The sequence below is a fragment of the Tachypleus tridentatus genome, chromosome 1, assembly GCF_004210375.1.
Source record: "Tachypleus tridentatus isolate NWPU-2018 chromosome 1, ASM421037v1, whole genome shotgun sequence".
In the NCBI taxonomy this organism is placed as follows: domain Eukaryota; kingdom Metazoa; phylum Arthropoda; class Merostomata; order Xiphosura; family Limulidae; genus Tachypleus; species Tachypleus tridentatus.
The window spans coordinates 52,406,723-52,419,713 of NC_134825.1; the positions used below are offsets into that span (position 1 = coordinate 52,406,723).

The window sequence follows — 12,991 nt, forward strand, 5'->3', positions numbered from 1 at the left end:
CACTTTCCAGATATTTTATTTTATCACTAATGTGACTTCTTCAATTTTGTCATTATATTCTCTATGTATTTCTTCAGTCTTGTTGCTGTAATATCTCCGTACATTTTCAATAGCTTTCTCGATTTTCTTTCCAATCAACCTTGTTTGTGATCTAAATTCTTCTTTACGTATTAAGTTTCTTTTAACTCCTCTCTTAAATTCTGTTTGTTATCACTTGGTCTTTCTATAATTTCACGTCTTGTTCCTCTAATTTTTGGACTTTTCCTTCTTGACCCTTTTAAATATCTCTCACTATCTTTAGCAAAGTATTCCAGTCTAGTTACTAGATTGATACTGATCCCAGTTTTGCATATGTATCAGATAGATACATCCAAGTTTTATTTTGTTTTCATCAAATTAATCCTACTTCTCTCACCAATGCTCAATTGATTTTTTAAAACTATTTGGCGAAGGTAAGGCCAAGTTTTTTTTCTTTCTTAACCTATAGGATACTATCATTTATACACATTTGTAGGTTTAAGTTCACAAATAATGATTTCAGTTTCAATAGATATTTACTCTCTAATAATGTTATGGCTAACATACAAAAAACTTACATGTACAATTAATGGTTGACTGAGTAACTGAACATACGTGGTAACTAACAATTATCCTAATACTTTGGCCCAGCATGAGCAGGTGGCTAAGGCACTCAACTCGTAATCCGATGATCGCGGGTTCGAATCCGTCACACCAAACATGCTCGCTCTTTCAGCTGTGGGGGCGTTAAACTGTGATAGTCAAACCCACTATTTGTTGATAAAAGAGTAACTCAAGAGTTAGCGGTGGGTATTGATGACTAGCTGTCTTTTCTCTAGTTTTACACTACTAAATTAGGGACAGCTAGCGCAGATAGCCCTCGTGTAACTTTGCGCGAAATTCAAAACGATCCTAATACTTCACCGAACCACTGGTATTCTGCGAACTGGGAAACTGACGCAATTATTTATTGGCTCTCATATTTATAATATAGTTATGCTTATAAACACATCACAAGATCTCTCGATCATTAATATTTACGAACATTCTAGTTACTTTAGGATTATGCTTATAAATTAACTTGACCTTAATGTCATGTGTCCTCCAGCTATAAAAAAACTTTTAGAATACAGTTTATAACAATATATTTAATGTAATGAACAAATTAAAAGTTTAACTAAACTTTGGTGTAAGCTGGCGCGTACTTACAAATCAGAATGCGTACATAGAAAGGCTTTGTTTTCTTAAAGTTAAGTGCAAAATTACATAATGGGCTATTTGTGCTCTGCCCACCAATTGTATCAAAACGCGATTTCTAGCGTTTTAAGTCTGCAGACACATTGCTTGCTACTGGATTTTATGTGAAAATATATCCATGAGGGAAAAAGAAAGAAAAAACCGAAAAGCAATTTTTTTTTTACATATCAAGATACACAGAAAGGTGACAATTTCTGATTCCAAGTGTAAATGTATCCATAGGAAGGAAAAACAAAGAAGAGGTAACACGAAAATTAAACTATTTTAAAAGATCGAAATACGTAGAAAGCTGGCTATTTTTTAATCATTTTTTGTTTTAAAGTTTAATATGGCGTTGATCATTTGCAACACCTGCAGGTTGTTTCACGACAGTATTTAATCTGTATTCAATGTGTATAGTGCTCTAAGTGGAGAGAAACGCAAGGATACACGTACTCCCATTTCTTGTGCGTGATCATCGCGTTTCGGCGTGTGTGATTATGGATCACATCATCCGATATCCACAAGAATTGGGGTATGTGTATTTCCGCGCTACTCTCCGTTTCGAGCACTGAATATGTGTGTGTGTGTGTATAACAACAATTTTTCAGTTTCTTTTCAATGCCAAATGAACAAGAACTTTCCCAGAACTACAATATCAGCCGCACGCACACACTTATATAATTTTAACTAATATAATAATGCATCTAATTTATTACATTTAGTTAGAGGTATATGAATGTTGTGTTAGGCACGATTGAAGATTTAAAATATCTTCCAATGTTTAAAGTGGTTAAGAAAATGTGCCGGTATTCCTGCATTTGAAATGAAGATGGATTTATTTTTCTCAAACATACTCATGCTATTGCTATGAAAGCGCCAGAACCAGAGGTATTTTCTTACAAAATCCAGTATACGCGAGCAGGATGGTATGCAGCACTATATCTTCTTTCTCTCTTCTTCTTCAGAATTATCATTATGCCATATTATTTCTTACCACCTCACTGTCTATTCTACTTTATCAAGCTAACTCAAAAGTATTTTCTTCGACTTAAGTTATATAAATGGTGTAGTTAAATGGCAGTACTCTACCAATAACAAGTATGACCGAAATAACCGGATAATTTTAATAAACACTACTAGCACTAGAACAAATATTTGAGACCTTTAGTGCGCATACACAAATACATTACACAACCTCGTAAATTTCACTGATTTAATTCATAAAATTCACACACGATCATGTTTTCGATGAAATGATTCACAAAGTAAAATTGTAACTTACGTAGTATTAAAAATAACTTTATTCAGTTTTTTTCAATATCTTGTTTGAAGCGTCATCACTCTCACTATTCCAAAAAATACTGTCATTGCTGACTCTATAATCACACGAACTATCCAAGACGAGTTGAGCCTCTGACACAAATTATTTAGTTTCTCGTCCCTATACATCCGGGCCTTTATGAAAATTAGCGTTTTCCTATTGGTTTGCTTACCGGGCGAACAACATAACTCTTTTTACTTTGTAGCAACGTCAAATGCCATGCTATTGGACAAATGCGTGAATGTTTTATGATTGAAATTATTGATATTTGAAAAGTATTTCAAACAGTGAAAGTTCCAGAGATAAATAAAATAAAAGATAGTATGTTATTTATGACTGAAGCGTTAGATTTATTTAAATACTGAGAGTTAAAAGACAAAAATAATAAATTACCGTATTTTTATACTTTTGAGGCTAGCCAATCAGGGCAGACTTAACATAACCGAAGCTGACATCAACACGATGTACAATGTAAGCGACAAAAGCGACTCAAACTTAGAAAATCACGAATCAATGGAGTCTGGTATCTTTGATTGTAGAATGTAAGTACAAATTGAGTAGATGGCGTCATATGATATATTTTTTTAAATTTTTTAATGCTGAAATTGTAAATAGTAAAGATACTTGGTTCGTAGGTTGATTGTCAAATATCATCTTCCAGGAGAAACGATCACGAATTTGATATCTGATAACTCTTGAAAATGGCGTTCAAAGAAAAGTTAGCATGGTTCATTGTTCTCACGAGTTTACTCGAAAATATTTTTTTAGGATAATTAACGATTTTAAGTGTTTTATAATTTTGTTTGTTGAAATTTTCACCCTATACTAGCCCATATAATATATCTGGTATGTATACATAATCATCTTGACAGAGTTACCACATGTCATAAGGCAAATGACCTGATGCTGTACTATGTAGGGGCTTCACTCTGGGGTATGGGTATTCATGCCAAAGTTTGACGGTTGTAGTATTGCAGAATAGGCCTAATGTTAAGCCTAATCTAAATTGTATAAAAGTAAGGAAAGTATTGCTTAGAGTAAGAGAACTACAGTAATTATTTCAGTTGTTCAGGTCCAGCAGAAAATTTTTTTTTTTATTAAGAAAAGGTAATCCGAAATTTTCTTGGTATGTCTAGTGTGATGGTATTAATTATTATTATTAATTCAAGATCTTGAATTTGAAAATGTGGACTGCAAGTGTAGAAATGCACAATGTCATAGGCATGCATTGTAGTTATTATTTCTTGAAATGATAAAATATACATCATCAGTAGGTGGTACTATATATTTTGTAGCAATCCTAACTTTGTTTCATGCAGTCTACCTTGACCTGATAGTGATCTATGTATTTAAAACATGAAGTAAATATTAGTGTATTATACAAAAATATAATTAAGTTATACACACATTGATGTTAAAACTTAATTAAAAATATTCGACTTGCAACTTATTATTAGAATGTGCATATTTTGAACCCTAAGCAATTGTAAGAGGAACACATGATGTGCTCTGGTGATAGTAGTCTATTTATAATTCATTTAGGCTAATTTGTCATGAGCAAATTTGTTTTTCCATATTTTATGATGTAAATTTTCATTTACATATAGTACTGTCTTCATTCAGAAGGTTGGCAGTTATTTCCATGTTTTTTGTATACCTGTTGATGTAATTACTAATGGAAGATATTAATAAATTATAAAGATCTAATTTATTAATCTCTTCCATTAATCTCCTCCTTGTCTGTTTACACACTTGGCAAAGTTGCATCTTTTTTTGTTATTGTTAAAAGCAAAGTTCAACATTCCCCCATTTCCTTCGTTTACTATTTTGCTATTTACCTTGTCTTTCCAAAGTTCTAGTTCTTGTGTGTCTAATTTAGTGTACATCCTTCACACACCTGTAAAATATACTGCTGAATAAATGTTTTATCTCAGAACTTCTTTCTTAGCTTGTATGCTTACCTTGTGTCATGACCTGTCACTGTTTGTTTAGGATACATTTTTGCCATAATAATTCTAGTTTTATCTTTTCCAAGTATTTTCCCTCATCTAGTATTCACATCACTAATTACTTTTATACTTAATTGCTTTAGTGCTTTGAGATGAATATTGTGTTATGAATAACTACCATTTTCTTATTTAGATGTATTGGAAAATAGATATTGACATTGACTGTTTGATGAAGTTTTCATTGTTTGCCCATCTGAGGCATGATAGTGTCACCACGGTGAAAAATCTATCATGCCCAATATGGGCAAATAATGAAATCTTCATTGAACAATCCTTTTCATAATGGTTAACGACTAGTAGTAGGCAATCAGAACCACCAATGTAGGTTAAACAAGCAATCTCTAGGACTATTTGTAGTTGTTCATACTTTGCTGTAAGCTAATTAATTAATTGTTAGGCTTATTAATTGATTATTTTTAACTTATCAATTATTTGCATGAGATGTTTAAAAAAATGCAAGTCTTGAAAATTTAGATTTTGGTTTTTAAGGTAAAACTTTGTTTGATCAGTTATTTTTCCTACCATAACATTAAATGTAGTTAAATTATCACTGTGCGGTAAAATTAAATTTTGAAAATTATGAATAATATATTGTCGTTTTTCCATTCATTCTTTTACTCACAATTTTAACTTCTTACCTTTTGGTGTACTTTTAATTTTATTGTATTATTGTCAAGCTTATAATATGGCATAAGGTTTTCTTATTTAAAAAAAAACAGTGTATAACAGTGGGAACACATTAGCATAACCTCATTTACAGATATACTGTGTAAATAGCTAACTTGGACTAGCTTGTTTTCTCTTGAGTGTGCTATCAAATTTATAGGTTGTATATGCATTACTTAGTGTGAATGCTGCACTGTTAAAGTTGTAAAATTAAGGAGAATTGATAGTGCTTATATACCATGTGACAACAAAAGTGAAGATTGAAAATGTTTGTTTTCTTTGGAAATTAAGAAATTAAAACTTGGATAACATAAAGTTAATTATAAACTACATTGTGATAGTAATTTTATTCATATAAGTGAATAATGAAATTTTGAATGTAACTGTAAAATGTTAGAACATTCAAAATAGTCAGTCCCATATTAAAGGATTAATGTAGTTCTGAGTGTGCAAGTGCACCCTTAAAATACCAAGTGGTCTCTTGTCTTAAGGTAAAGTAATAAAAATCCCACCAATGTGAACTACTACAAAATCAGTTGTGGTTGTCATTGCTGTCAGTCAAGGTAAACGGGCAGGATATCCAACTGATGAAACAATGAATTTTAATAATTATCAATAAGAATGTAATAAAAAGTATTTTTGTTATGCTTATTACCAGGATGAGTTTGTTTTATTCTAAATAGGTAGATTCTGCGATTGGTATTTGATATTAATTCAGTTATATTTAGTATTAAAAATTTACATCCTAACATTTATAAAATGAGTTTCATATGTGAACATGTTGAATGACATGATAAGGGTAAAAATTACTTAATTTTAGTTCCTTAATGACGTTGATTCAGGGCAAACATTGATATTAAACAGTTAGTTTGAGGTGGGTGTTGGGTATGTGTATGTAGTATAAATTACAAATTGGCTTGACCCATATAAACAGCTGCTGATCTCATGGATGTTGCATGGTCTTTTGTATTTGTAGAGACTTGTTTATGCAACTGTCAATGAAACTAGGGAGTGCTATCAAACTAATTTACATATTTGAATATCACATCTAATTAGGGAAACCTTCATAACTATAGCATTTATACTCAAAAGAAACCCAACATTAATTATTTCTTTGTTTGCAAAGTGATTGATGAATGAACACTAGCTGTTACATGTTCCACATTTGGTAAGCCTGCTCATACTTGTTGTTATTGCTTTATGTTCATATGTATTTATTTGAAATATTTCAAAGCTTCACACTTTAAATTTGACACCTCAAGCTATTTGAACTCAAGTTCTGCAGAACCCTGTATAATAATTATGTTACACTTAGATTTAGTTAATGGAATTTTAATAATAATAATTATACTCTCTACTGTTGCTTACACATTAGTCTTGTATGATAAATCCAAAAATGATTTATAAGTCAATCTCAAGTATGGAAGCTAATGACCTGGTTAATATGTTCTTTTGTAACACAACCGTAATGAACATAAAGATATTGTTTCTCATCATGAAATTTTTTGCCATAAAATTATTAAACATTTTACTCCTTTTTTGCGTTACAATTTAATGTCTGCTTTTTAAATAATTTATGGGTGTTGGTCATTTCCCTATTTCTCCAAGCCCGTTCCCTTGGCTGTGGTTTTGATATATAGTATTTGCTACAAGAAAGTAACAGAAAAGAAGTAGTTAAAATAGTTTCTTCCCATGGAATAAGTACCTGAAATGTTGCATGGGCTCCATAAAATTAGTAATCTTACAATAGGTGTTGATACTTTTAAATCTTTATTTAAAATGTAAGAAATTTAGTGGAACACACTAAAGACAAGTATGTGTTTTTTCATATTTTGTAGCTGTATTTAAGACTTCAGATTTGATGCATATGACTAATTAAACAGCAAAAATAAAAGCAAGTATTAACTGTTGTAGTTACTTTTTTGAGATATAACTTAAAGACAGTGGACTGGAAGTAAAATGTGGTGTTTTCAGTCTGGCTTCAAGTTAAAAGACTGAAAGCCATATTATGTAGTTGTAAGAATCTGATGATTTATGAAATAACTGATATTTTCATTCAATGTGGTGTTTGCATGGAAGTACTTTTGCATAAATTTATTCAGCATTTTCAGTTTTATTACATTAGTATCTTCTGTTAATATTTTACTTTGATAATTTTAATATTTTAGATAATGTAAATATGCAATTTTTATCTTGTATACACACACACACACACACACACACACACACAGAGCTTCATTTTCCTTTTTGTATTCAATGTATTTCATCACAGTCTTTGTGTTCCTGCAACAGTATGATGTGGGTGGTATTATTCTCCTTGATTATTTAGACAGTAAAATTAAATGTGCTGCATGGTCATTTGGACAGTGCTTCATTAAATCTTTTTAATTTCCAAGGATTTCTTTCAAAGAAAATAACTCTTAAAAATACTCTTAAGTAAACTGCAATAACAGTTAGTGTACCATATGTAGTATTTTATTTTTCTGTGACATTAACTGTTTTTATACTGGACTGCTGGAAATGACCAACCTTGTAATCTTAAAGTAATAATCAAAGATTCTATACTGTAATTTTTAATGTTGTGTGTATTCACAAAATTTGGCAAAATTTCAGTAAATATAAAAAAAAGATTCTCTATTTTTCTGCAAAAGATTTGTAATCAAAGTGTTTAATATCTTAAGTGTAAGATAATTTTCATGTTGTGATTAAAAATATTTTTTTTATCTGAAAGTTTTCAGATTTCATTTGCATAGCCTCCAAAACCTGCTACATAAATATCAATTTTTCTTTCAGTAAAACTTTTTTTTTTTTTAACAACACAGACTTGGTTGATTTGACCGACCTTGTACCACCATATAAAGTATAAATGACTGTAGATTGTAACCAAAAGCTACAACTTTTTATTATGAATGGCCTGAGGTCATAACAGTTTACATATTTTTATACTTTATTTTATTATTTTTTGAACCATGTCTAATTCCACCATACACACTAAGTCACTTTTATAACAATAAAGAATATGTATAAAAAACAAAAAAAATATAGTACTTGCCTTTGATTATTTTATTTTTAGCTGTTGGTTATTGATGAAATGTAAATTTACTTTTTTGGTATTCATAAAGGTATTAGTACATACCCTAAATGTTTGGGTATTTAAATAATGTATCTAAGATCACAGAATAATAACATACACAAAACAACAATGTCCTGTAACTATCAGTGTAATCGACTTTCTAAATATGGCATGAGAGTCTTAAAACGATTAAAATATTTGGTCTGAATATAATTGGAGAAACTTTCAAATGGTTGTTTGGCTTTCATTAATGCACAGCAACTAGGCTATATGTGCCTTGTCAAAAGGAAGACAAAATAGAACATACTATTTATTGAAAAAAAATGTAATACAATATGCTGTGTGATAGATTAAAATTTCATCTCTTTATTCATTATTAAATTTTATAAAATGTCGAAGAGAACTATTGGCAATTTATGAAAGAGGGTATGTGATGTGTGTATATGGCAACTGTTATATTTTCTAGTTTGTAACTGTAAACAAATAAGGTTTTTAGGCTATAATAATTAGTCTTTGTCTTTATAATATCTGTATTATAATAAGAAATTTACATTGTGTTTGGTACTTCAGAGGAGGGTAATAAATAAGCTAGAGGGGAAAGACCTAAAGAACAAATGTTATTTTTTTCATACTAGGAGAAATTGAGGATGAAAAAAATTTTCTTTTGAAATTAATAACTTACAAGTCAATTCTTAATATTATACAAGTTACTGAGGATGTTTTGTGATACAAAGCTTATATTATATATTGATAATTAGGTATTTTAATTACATTTTTAAAATGACTAAAAAGTCATGACGTGCACTTTGACTTAACTGTTGCAAGAAGGTTTCAATTTAAATCAGGATAAAGAAAGCTTTTTCCTAGTTATGTCCTGGATTTAGTGGATGAGATATTTTAATTTGCAGTTACGTAAGTGTTTGATCACTTCTTTGTATTTACTGAAAAAATATTGTTTATGCACATATCTTTGGCATCGTTCAAAATATATTTGTTAATTTGATCTTGTTTCAGTTGCTTTATTTTATAATGTAATCACTGGTTGAAGTGTAACAAGTTTTGTGTGACATGAACAGTTATTTCTTGTAGAAACTTTTGCAGTCTTCACAATAAAAATATAAAGAAGAGAGGGATAGAGAGAACCAGATGTTACTACCAAACTACATATCTGTAAACGTGTTTAATTAATAATACACAACAATCTATGAGGTTAATTCAACAGAAAAATTCCATTTTGATTACTGCTAAGATATTGTAGTGACAATAAAGTTCTTATATAAGCTGTTAGTTTTACTGTTAAAAATTAAGTATATATTTATATTTTTTTAGTTATGGTAAAGAAACTATTTATTGCTTTTATGTCATATATTGCTTGTCATAGGGAAGACACCTAGCTAGTAGCATCTTTTTCAATCTGAACTACTAGACTTCAGAGTAACCTTGACACATGTTGACATGTAACATTAAATTGAAATATAATTATACCTGATAGCAAGCACAAATGGCATGCATGATAAAGAAAAGCACAAGATTTACAAAGCTAAAAATATATACAGAAAGCTGTGAATTTTTCTTGTGTTTCTGAGTTGTTCTTTTTAAATTTAATTAGTTTGTGATAACTTGCATTATTTGCATGTTATATAATGCACTAATTATGGGTTAGAATGCTCGTTATAGCATTTTTACAGAATTATTTTGTGAAAATTAAACTACCTTATTTGCAAGGGATATCAATAAATGTAGCATTAAAATGTGTTTTTTATTAAAATTTCCAAGTTTTCTAAGTTTAATTTCTATCAGAAATAGTTAAACTTGTCATTTTTCTCTTCCCTGTGGACTATAACTTTCTCCACTTTGAATTTTTACTTGTCTTTTTTAAGTTTTCTTTTTTACCTTATAAGGGCCTTCAAATTTCTACCAATTAAATACACAGAACTAGGTTTTTCAGTGAAAACTGAAGTCAGTTTTGATGAGAAATACAATTTACATATTTTTCTTTACTTTCATTCTAATTTTTGAATTTTTTGTTTTTGTTTTGATTGCATATCTGAAAGTATCATGAATTATCTTTGGATGATCAAATCACAAAAATGTAGGGTTAACAAAGGGTTTTTCTAGACTCTGCATGGCTGCTTTATGATTTATTACTATTCACAATACTTAGACAGGGTCCAGAGAGCAATAAAGCAATAATGAAAAGTATGTGTAAAACTCTGAAATGCAAAATAGTTTAGGATAAATTATTATAATTTATTGTTACAACCTACAGTCATTCTTGAAAGAAAAAAGAATAATTTGGACTATTTTTTAAATTAGCATTAGGGTTGACAACAGATAGAGGTTATGTGTAAACTAAAATGAAAAACTTATTGACAGATTAGTCTAAGTAAGACTGACTAAGGTTAATTGAGAGACAGATCTTTAATGGAAATACTTTACTAATGATATTATATACTTGTTTACGAGATTTTGTGAAAATGCATTCAGGGATCAAAATATTGCACTCCTGAGGAATTTAACTTTGCCTGAGAAATTACATTTTGTAGTTGGCTTTCCCAATAGGGAATACATGGTCTATCTGTATTCTTTTAGTTATCAATGAAAATTAATATAGTGCATAAATGGAATAAAAAAAAAACTATTCTTGAAGAAATGCAACTTTTTACTTGAAGAAATATAGCCTTTCCAATAGCTTTCCATTTGAGTGTTTGTAATTTAAGTTCATTATTTCTATCCTCAGCATTAAGTCAGTTTGAAATTGTAAATTTTACATTAAAACTCAATTCTAAAACACTTGAGAGGACCGATCTTGTGCACATAGGGCTAATTCTAGATTACATGCAAATTGGTTGATTAGTTTTAATTGTGACATGTGCACAGGTATGAAATTTATACTGAAATATTTTGGGGTGAACCTCAAGTTCAAAAGCTAACAAGTAGAGGTAGTGTGACAACCATTATTACTTTTTTAACATGCAGGTTAAGGTCTACCATGATGTTTAATTTGAAAAAAATGAAAATAAACATTTTTGTGGTCAAAGTTAATGTAGTGCTTCTCAACCTGCTGCAATATCTTTTGCCCTTATAAGTTTTTCACAACAGGTCACTGACCCAAGTTTAAAGACAAAAAAGTAGTAAATTAAAATGCAAAATTCTCTATTGTGACTTAACTGTACAGTACATCAAACTACAACTAGAATATGTAATAACTGATTTTTTTTTGCTCTTAAATTGGTTATATAATTGATAGCACTAATTCTGAGAAGCACTGATTTAGTGCTAGAAGGTCAAAAGTGTAAAAAAATGTCAATTTCAAGTTAATTTTAATGGTTTGTGTAATTTTCAGTGATAAGATCAATTGCATAAGATTTTGTTAAACCATTTCACAACAGCCTCTGTATAATATACTCTAGTTTGTATACACATTTGCACATATAAAGTGTTTGTACAATAACTTTTGATATAGTATGTGCATCTCCACAAAATTTGTTAGACTTTTAATAAAGATTACAAGTTTTTTGCATACTAAAAACCAAATTCTTTAAGTATTTTTATTGAAGATTTGTTTGTGAAAATATTGATCCTGATTCATTACTAGTTCTTGTGCAAAGTGAATTTATGACTGAAAAATCTATTCTTCATCCTAAAAATCTCTAATATCATTTGGGTAATCTCTGAGACTTAGTAAATACATTTCTTATGTTTGTTTTTGCTAAGACTATATTTTCTGTTATTTTCTCTATCCTAACTATGTTTGATCTGTTGATTTGACAGACCTCATGACCATCATAAAAAAAGTAAGAAATGTGAATTATGCTGTTGTTTATGCTATAATGACCATAGATTATAACATGAAAATGCAAATGATTGGTCTAAGCAGCTTACTTCTCATAACTGTTTATATTTGTATATAGTTATTTTTTTTTTATCATATTGACCTTCCAGTCGTTCCTGGTTAACATTACATAGCTTGCTGTGTTTTATGGACTAGTATTTTGCAATATGTAGTGACATTTCAATTATTATACATTATGTATGTAGATTATTACTACCTAGAAATAATATATTAAAATTATATTTTTTAAAATATAGAATATAGTATAGCAAATTATATGTTTAAAAATGGCTGGTATGGGTAGAGAAAGCACTAGTAGAGGAGTGAACAACATTTCAACCTTCTTCAGTCATCGTCATGGGTTTTCTCATCATCACGAAGTATAGCAAACAATTAACTCTTCCAGCTATGACTTGTGAACTCATTTGCAGCTGGGCAGTGGTTGCACAGTCTTTTAAAATTTTGCATGTGAAGAATATAAAACAAACTAATTTTTAGGTTTTACATATACAGTTGAATAATTAAGAAATCATAAGTTACTATATTAATACTATAAAATTCCAGTAATTTATCAAGCTTAATAATAAAATGTTAGTCAGGTCTTAAAAAAAATATGAAACATGATCTACATCTTTGAAATCATGGTTTGAAAGAATGGCATTTGACCCTTGACCTGTCACAAAAGGATTAATAACAGAATTGAATGCATACTATGATATTTTTATTCATAATGAGTGAAATTGTGGTTACGTCTAATACTATATATTGTGTGTGACACTTAAATATGATAGAACTTAAGCACTGTGTTAATTCATCAATAATGAATTTGA

General features: G+C 29.6%; 1 protein-coding gene across 3 annotated transcripts in view; it reads left to right on the plus strand.

Annotated features, from left to right (window-relative positions):
• Positions 1–2,996: 2,996 nt before the first annotated feature.
• kis (chromodomain helicase DNA binding protein kismet) overlaps positions 2,997–12,991 on the plus strand; it is a 149,091-nt gene continuing 139,096 nt past the window's right edge. For 2 of the 3 annotated variants that reach the window (XM_076497301.1, XM_076497320.1), the window contains exon 1: positions 2,997–3,120. The gene's annotated coding sequence lies outside the window, so the exon portion shown is untranslated. Of the gene's footprint in view, positions 3,121–3,265; positions 3,425–12,991 lie in introns of those variants that run through there. The other variant, XM_076497309.1, reaches the window with a different exon arrangement.